The sequence below is a fragment of the Odocoileus virginianus genome, chromosome 9, assembly GCF_023699985.2.
Source record: "Odocoileus virginianus isolate 20LAN1187 ecotype Illinois chromosome 9, Ovbor_1.2, whole genome shotgun sequence".
NCBI classification, from domain to species: domain Eukaryota; kingdom Metazoa; phylum Chordata; class Mammalia; order Artiodactyla; family Cervidae; genus Odocoileus; species Odocoileus virginianus.
This window is the reverse complement of record NC_069682.1, coordinates 6951596-6960428: the sequence shown is the minus strand read 5'-3', so window position 1 is coordinate 6960428 and position 8833 is coordinate 6951596. Positions and strand designations below refer to the sequence as shown.

General features: G+C 38.3%; 1 protein-coding gene and 1 pseudogene across 4 annotated transcripts in view; one reads left to right on the top strand and one right to left on the bottom strand.

The window, feature by feature from the left end:
- MACROD2 (mono-ADP ribosylhydrolase 2) overlaps positions 1-8833 on the bottom strand; it is a 2170814-nt gene that overhangs the window by 1806212 nt on the left and 355769 nt on the right. The gene's annotated exons all lie outside the window — the stretch shown is intronic.
- LOC110147346 (large ribosomal subunit protein eL19-like) lies at positions 1257-1875 on the top strand (annotated as a pseudogene).

Below are 8833 nucleotides of genomic sequence, written 5' to 3'. Positions count from 1 at the left end.
ACTGAGCATTAATTAATTAATTAATTGGGCTATGCACCAAGGGATCTGGCTATGAAGCTGATGCCCTTAACCACAGCGCTGAGCAGTGGGGGCACGCACGACTTAATTAAGACCCAGCAGTGTGCAGCCGAGTCAGGACCTGCTTCCCCAGGCGCTCCGCTCAGCCACACTCTCCCCCTCCTAAGGACAAAGACACACTAGCAGAGGGACTACGCCGTCCCCACCCCAAGCTTCAGACAGACTGGGTTACTAGCTAAGCTACAGTGTCCATGCTGGAGATCCAAAGCCAGGTCTGTCTGACACCAAAATTTATGCTCTTTCTATTATTTTGTGGTACCCCAGTCCGACACTAAATTTCACACTTTTTCTATTCTCTTATGGTACCCATTGGGCTAATGGATGATTGCAGTTGATGGGTGATAAAAATTTAAGTTAATTAATCTTTACTCTAGCTAATACACAATGTATATGGGAACAGAATTGTTTTCCAAATCATATTTTCCAAGGACAATGAAATAAAGGTTCTAATTTTGGATACATAGCTACGAGGCAAGAGAATTTCTGAACTAAAAATTACTGTTCATGTACAGCAAACTTTCGCAGATTTTTGGTTTCAGGACTCCTTTAGATTCTTAAAAATTATTGAGAATTCCAAAGAGCTTTCATTTATGTGGATTATATTTCTCAATGCTTTAATACATTAGAAATTAAAATGGAATTTTTAAAAATACTTATAAATTCAATATTTTAAAGAATAAATCACAAATACATCTACATAAATATCTTGTGAGGAAAAAAGTCATCTCCAACAAACAAACAAAAAAACTTATTCAGAAAAATATCACTGTTAGTCTCACAAATCACTTTAATGTTCAATATAAGAAGGGACAACTGGGTCCCATCTCTGCTTTGATATTTTCAATTTGCTGTGAGATTACAGGCCATACAGCCTCTGAAAGATTCCACTTTACATGTATAAAATATTGAGTGAAAAAGACAACATTTAATACCATCATAAAAGCAGTTTTGATCTTACAGATTCTAACGAAGAGTACTCACATTACTTTAAAAAATTACTAGTATACATATACAAAAAGTTGCTAGTCACTTAACATTCAGTAAGAAAAAGAATAGAATAATATTTGTATGACCTTCACGTAGAAGATAATTTTTGGACTAGACATAAAAAATACAAACCTTTAAGTTATAGAAACTTCTTTTTTAAATTAAAAGTAAGCTTTCCTTTCGCCGCTGCGGCTGCGGCCATGAGTATGCTCAGGCTTCAGAAGAGGCTTGCCTCCAGCGTCCTTCACTGTGGCAAAAAGAAGGTCTGGTTGGACCCCAATGAGACTAATGAAATCGCCAATGCCAACTCCCGCCAGCAGATCCGGAAGCTGATCAAAGATGGGCTAATCATCCGGAAGCCTGTGACTGTCCATTCCCAGGCTCGATGCCAGAAAAACACCTTGGCTCGACGGAAGGGCAGGCATATGGGTGTAGGTAAGCGAAAGGGTACTGCCAATGCTCGAATGCCTGAGAAGGTAACCTGGATGAGGAGGATGAGAATTCTGCGCCGGCTGCTCAGACGATACTGTGAATCTAAGAAGATTGACCGCCACATGTATCACAGCCTGTACCTGAAGGTGAAGGCTAACGTGTTCAAAAACAAACGGATTCTCATGGAACATATCCACAAGCTGAAAGCAGACAAGGCTCGCAAGAAGCTCCTGGGGACCAGGCTGAGGCCCGCAGGTCTAAGACCAAGCAAGCCTGCAAGCGCCGGGAAGAGCGGCCCCAGGCCAAGAAGGAGGAAATCATCAAGACTCTGTCCAAGGAGGAAGAGACCAAGAAATAAAGTTCTCCCCCTCCTCTCTGTACATAGTGGCCTCGGCAACTGCATAGATCACTCATTCAATAAAAGACAAGCCTCTATCTGCCTTAAAAAAAAAAAAAAAAGTAAAAGTAAAAAGACAAGCCATTTATTGGCAGAAAGCATTTCTAACACAACTTTAGAGACAATTATTATTCAGAATATACTTTTGAAACTGTTACAAATCAATAAGAAAAACGCATATGATTCTAGAGGATACTAGGCAAAAACATAAATAAGGCTTTTCGCAGAAGAGAAAACCCAGAAGGCCTATAAATGTCTGGAAAGGTAAGCAACCCACCAGAAGCAGAAAAATGCTAAGGAATACAATAAAAAGTATTTTTTCATGCTCATTAGATTCCCAAAAACAAACAAAAGCTCTGATAATCAAGGACTCATTTGCTACTGATGGGAATGTAGCAGCCTCTTTAGAAATAAAGCAGACACTACTTACTGCCTACTTGTCATCCACCATCCCCGCCTTCCGTCCTAACAGCATATTTTGTGCCGGTATCTCCTTCCTCCTGATAATGTTCTTCGAGGATAACTGGCCCTTTCCCCGACCCAGTCATCATGGTCTTATCTTGTAAGTTATCAATTTAGACACTGACATGTGATTCAGTTCTAGCCAATAAGACATGAAAGAAAGCTATTTTAGGAAGTTTCCCTGCTCTTCAAAGGAAATAAAAAGATACAATGACTTTGGCCATTGTTTTGTCTGCACTTGATTCTTTGCAGCCAAGAGGAGAGAGCAAGACACAATCAATGAAAAAGTCAAGCCTAGAGCATCCCTACTTCTGGAATTCTTGATATGTGAGGTAATAAATTTCTTTATTTAAGCCGCTTTGAAATCCATTGTCTGCTATTTGAAGCTGAAAGTACCCTAATAAGGAGAAGAATTTCACAATATCTAGTATAGTATTGTGTATAGAGAGCCATCCCCTAAGACCCAGAAATTCCATTTCGAGGTACATAAGCCAGGCAAGCTCACCCACCTAGAAGAGGAGATATGTAAATGAATATTCCTTGCACTCTTGTTTGTCCAGGGGGACAACTGAATGCAATATTGCAGCTTATTACTGATTCAGTTCAGTTCAGTTCAGTTCGCTCAGTCATGTCCGACTCTTTGCAACCCCATGAATCGCAGCATGCCAGGTCTCCCTATCCATCACCAACTCCCAGAGTTTAGTCAAACTCATGTCCATTGAGTCAGTGATGCCATCCAACCATCTCATCCTCTGTTGTCCCCTTCTCCTCCTGCCCCCAGTCCCTCCCAGCATTAGGATCTTTTCCAATGAGTCAACTCTTCACATCAGGTGGCCAAAGTATTGGAGTATCACCTTCAGCATCAGGTCTTCCAATGAACACCCAGGACTGATTTCCTTTAAGATGGACTGGTTGGAATCTCCTTGCAGTACAAGGGACTCTCAAGAGTCTTCTCCAACACCACAGTCAAAAGCATCAATTTTTCGGCGATCAGCTTTCTTCACAGTCCAACTCTCACATCCATACATGACCACTGGAAAAACCATAGCCTTCACTAGACAGACCTTTGTTGGCAAAGTAATGTCTCTGCTTTTTAATATGCTGTCTAGGTTGGTCATAACTTTCCTTCCAAGGAGTAAGTGTCTTTTAATTTCATGGCTGCAATCACCATCTGCAGTGATTTTGGAGCCCCCAAAAATAAAATCTGATACTGTTTCCACTGTTTCCCCACCTATTTCCCATGAAGTGATGGGACTGGATGCCATGATCTTAGTTTTATGAACGTTGAGTTTTAAGCCAACTTTTGCACTCTCCTCTTTCACTTTCATCAAGAGGCTTTTTAGTTCCTCTTCACTTTTTGCCATAAGGGTGGTGTCATCTGCATATCTGAGGTTATTGATATTTCTCCCGGCAATCTTGATTCCAGCTTGTGCTTCTTCCAGCCCAGTGTTTCTCATGATGTACTCTGCATATAAGTTAAATAAGCAGGGTGACAATATACAGTCTTGACGTACTCCTTTTCCTATTTGGAACCAGTTTGTTGTTCCATGTCCAGTTCAAACTGTTGCTTCCTGATTAATTTTCATTAAAATAAGTATTAATTTTTATAACAGGTAGGTAATTGTTAATACTTTTTAATACCTTTTTCTGTCCTTTCTGGAATGAGGATGTCATTATTTTGAATTATGAGATCAAAGCCACCCAATATAAGACAATAAACTAGAAGAATCACAGATCATTTTTTTTTCCATTTATTTTTATTAGTTGGAGGCTAATTACTTTACATCATTGCAGTGGTTTTTGTCATACATTGAAATGAATTAGCCATGGATTTACATGTATTCCCCATCCCGGTCCCCCCTCCCACCTCCCTCCCCATCCCATCCCTCTGGGTCTTCCCAGTGCACCAGACCCGAGCACTTGTCTCATGCATCCAACCTGGGCCGGTGATCTGTTTCACCCTAGATAATATACATGTTTCGATGCTGTTCTCTTGAAACATCCCACCCTCGCCTTCTCCCAGAGTCCACAAGTCTGTTCTATACATCTGAGTCTCTTTTTCTGTTTTGCATATAGGATTATTGTTACCATCTTTCTAAATTCCATATATATGTGTTAGTATACTGTAATGGTCTTTATCTTTCTGGCTTACTTTGCTCTGTATAATGGGCTCCAGTTTCATCCATCATTAGAACTGATTCAAATGAATTCTTTTTAATGGCTGAGTAATATTCCATGGTGTATATGTACCACAGCTTCCTCATCCATTCGTCTGCTGATGGGCATCTAGGTTGCTTCCATGTCCTGGCTATTATAAACAGTGCTGCGATGAACAGTGGGGTGCACATGTCTCTTTCAGATCTGGTTTCCTCGGTGTGTATGCCCAGAAGTGGGATTGCTGGGTCATATGGCAGTTCTATTTCCAGCTTTTTAAGAGAATCACAGATCATTGAGTGGAGGGCCATGCCCACTCTGGACTATGTACCTGGACTTTTTCAGAAGTGAGAAGTTAACTTCATGTTAAGTCACTGTTATTTTTAATTTTTTATGGCTAACAGCTGACCCTAATTTTAATTAAATGAATAAGAAAACATAGACTGAAAATACACCACCAAAGTCATGACAGTGGATGCTTCTGGGGAAGGAAAAGAGCTAAGTGGATTAGAGAGAAAATGATATTTCAACTTTATATTATATAACAATATGTATATAGTGTATATTATAAGAATATATATATACTTATACTCTATTTTAAGGATCTAAAACAATAAATAATTAAGGCAGACTCCTTTTCTGTCTGAGCCACCAGGAAAATTAAACCTTTGTTAATTTTAGGTTTTGCATATTCTGTTTACTTGCTCTCTGTACTTCCCTTTGTTTAACTTTTCTTTTTTTTTTTTCCCCCAATTATTTTTATTAGTTGGAGGCTAATTACTTTACAATATTGTAGTGTTTTTTGCCATACATTGACATGAATCAGCCATGGATTTACATGTGTTCCCCATCCTGATCCCCCCTCCCACTTCCCTCCCCATCCCATCCCTCTGGGTCTTCCCAGTGCACCAGCCCCGAGCACTTGTCTCATGCATCCAGATCACCTGGGCTGGTGATCTGTTTCACACTTGATAATATACATGTTTCAATGCTGTAATCTCAGATCATCCCACCCTCGCCGAAAAAAAAGAGGATGATAGAGACATCCTTATGTGGACAAAATTACCCAAAAAGAAAAAAATAAATAAAGAGGAAGGAAGGAGGAAATGAAATAAAAGAAAATGCCTTATGGCTCAAAAAGAAAGAAAATGTGCTCCCTTCTACGTATACTAATTTAAACAATATCAAGACCAATTTTACCTCCTATTAAGATGAAGATTAATCACCCAGACTTGTCAAGGATGCAGGGGTTGGGAGAATACATCCTTTCTGGCATGCAATCTTGTGATTACAGCAAATTAATTAAAAAAATGTCAGCTCTATGAAGCATCAGTTTTACCTCAAAGAAGTTATCTTAATAAATTTCAGCACAAAGATTTATTTAAAAGGATTTTCATCATAATTTTGATTATAATCTTAAAAAATTGAAGAACACACAAATGCCTAAAGAGACAGACTAGTTACAGTGACTGCTATCTGTGCAAACAATGGCATACTATACTCCCATTATAACTGATGCTATCCAGGCATATTTGATAATGCAGAGACAATTTGACAATTTTCTTAAGTGAAATAATTTACAGTAATTAAAATAAAAGCAATAAGTATAATACATATTATCTTAATTTTGTTTGCATATAGACATGTTATAAAAATCTTAAAAGATTTATACTACCTTCTATTGACACCGAATACTGGGAATTCATTTTTATTTTCCTCTTGTTATTAACATTCTTTTCTAACTTTCTACAAAAACTTTACAGTGTCATTTAATGATTGTAAATTATAAAGTGAATGGTAACACTTGGCTGCAACAGGTCTGATGAAAACAGGCAATGGTGGTCAATTCTTACCACCATTAAAGTGCATAATTCAATTAAAACATGCATAAATGGTTCCTAACAGTAAGGCTTCTGAGTCATTCTGTCTCCTCCTAAACAACATTCATTTATTTTTATAAAAGATTGTAAGCATCCCATTTTAGAGATATTGAGGCAAAAAAAAAAAAAAAAACAATTGAGGCATAATTCCACCAAAATCAATCCTTGAGACTTACAGGTGAATTAGTGGCTTTCTTTAACTGCTGAGTGCAGAAGTGTGTTCATTTGTTTACTAATGAAGGATGTTGTTCATACAGGATAAGTCAAAGGCAGGAATGAGGTTCAGAAGAGCGAAGTGTAACCAGAAACGCCTGTTAGGATTCTGGCACACAACATGGTAGATGATACATTCTGAACTGGTATAACTTTTTTCTGAATGCTTTATTTCCTGTACTTTCTGACACAAATTATAATGAACTCTTAATGACACAGTACTTTCATTCCATGTTCTAAAACCTATATATTCTGGTTTCATATTTTTAATGACTTCATTGTCTCTACTAAGATTACTAGATGTTAATCTAGATACAAACCAGAAGGCTCTGAGAGCTGCCCCATATTCCTAATGGACAAGTGGATGATTTATTGTGTCTTCCAGGCTCATGCACATAACTCCATTTAATGGGCATGGCTTAGTTAGGCATTCAAACTTTCTCAGCATATGTCGGCTTTCACCATCCTAAAGCAGGTGGTTTCCTTTCCATGTAGAGAAGACCCTTCCTATTGAAGGGATTACACTCCTGAATGTAGACAGACAATAACTTGAGAATCCCAGGGACTCTACTGTAAACTTACAAGAAGCTTTAGAAAAGCCTCAACAGTCTTTCCTCGAAAAGCTGAAGAAGGGTATGAGCTGAGCAAGGTCATGTTCCTTAAAAGCCTAAGTTAGTAATGTATCTCTGTATCTGAATACCTTTTCCCCTCCTCTGCAATCAAATTTTAGGATTTTAGTCTCCACTTAGCTTTCCATCAGTCTTTTCATAATATCACCATTATCACCATATCACTAGTGTCATTACACTGATACTATTAGTTTCCTCAAGTCTAGGAGCTTCTCTTTTCTTCCTCACTGGTCTCTATTTCAGCAACCTCTTCTATCCTTCCCCAAAACTCATAACAAGAATGACTGAGGATGAATTCATGATATGCTTCAGGAATTTCTTCTATTATTCTTGCTTGCACTTACCACCATACTAACTGGTAAAAACTTCAAAATCTACCTATCGTGGCTCTCTTTCCCTCAAACTGTTGCTATTTAGCAGCTCTAGTTCTTTCCGTAAAGTCTCTTCCAAACCTTTCCCTCCTTAGTTGCCATCAGTCTCATTTCAAATATAGTTTTGTACTCCTCCTGGTGGCTCAGAGGGTAAAGCGGCTGTCTGCAAGGCGGGAGACCTGAGTTCGATCCCTGGGTCAGGAAGATCCCCTGGAGAAGGAAATGGCAACCCACTCCAGTGTTCTTGCCTGGAAAATCCCATGGATGTAGGAGCCTGGTAGGCTACAACCCATGGGGTTGCAAAGAGTCGGACACGACTAAGTGACTTCTCTCTTTCTCTCTTTGTAGCCCAGAGTGCATTGGCTACATTTCACCTGACTTTCTGAATCATGGACCAAGGTCAGATTTCTTTGTTCTCTGGGATTGCTTAGGAGCCAGTATCTAGTAGTCAGGAGATGGTTTTGACCCATCTATGTGTATTAGTAGATAGAGCAACTTTAGAAGGATGGTTAAAGAGTCTGGAAACAAAGAATGAATCAAAGTGATCAGACTTACAGCACATACCACCTTCAGAGTACCCAGAATAAGTTCCTACGTCTGCTATGCAATTAATAAAAATCAGCTGCATTATAATGGAGATGGTAATATTGTTTTATATGATCAAGAAGACAAGAAATAAATACAATTTAAAAGTTCCTTAAGACTATTTTTGTTTAGTGAAGAAGACAGGATATAAATATGGTGGTGGTTTAGTCACTAAGCCGTGCCCAACTCTTGTGACCCCATGGACTGTAACCTGCCAAGCTCCTCTGTCCATGGAATTCTCCAGGCAAGAATACTGGAGTGGGTCTCCTGCATTACAGGCAGATTCTTTACCAACTGAGCTAAAAGCGAAGCCTAAATATGATATAAAATATCCTTATAATTATTTAACATTTATAATAATTGATTTCAATATTTATAATATTTCTACTTCCTATCAGAAAGCTCTGTCTACTTTCTGTCTGAAAGCCATATCTATTTTCTATCAGGAAATTATACTGAAAGCACATAAGATGTATCATACTTTAAGTTCTTTCAAAAATATGATAGAAAGATTTGCTTACAAGGAACATATAACTGTAACAAACAAAACTGTTAGCTTTTATTGCACTCAAAATTTTACACAAAGTAAAAATCAAGCAAATATTAAAAAGATGTATGTCTCACTTTCAAAAAATATTTAAAAAC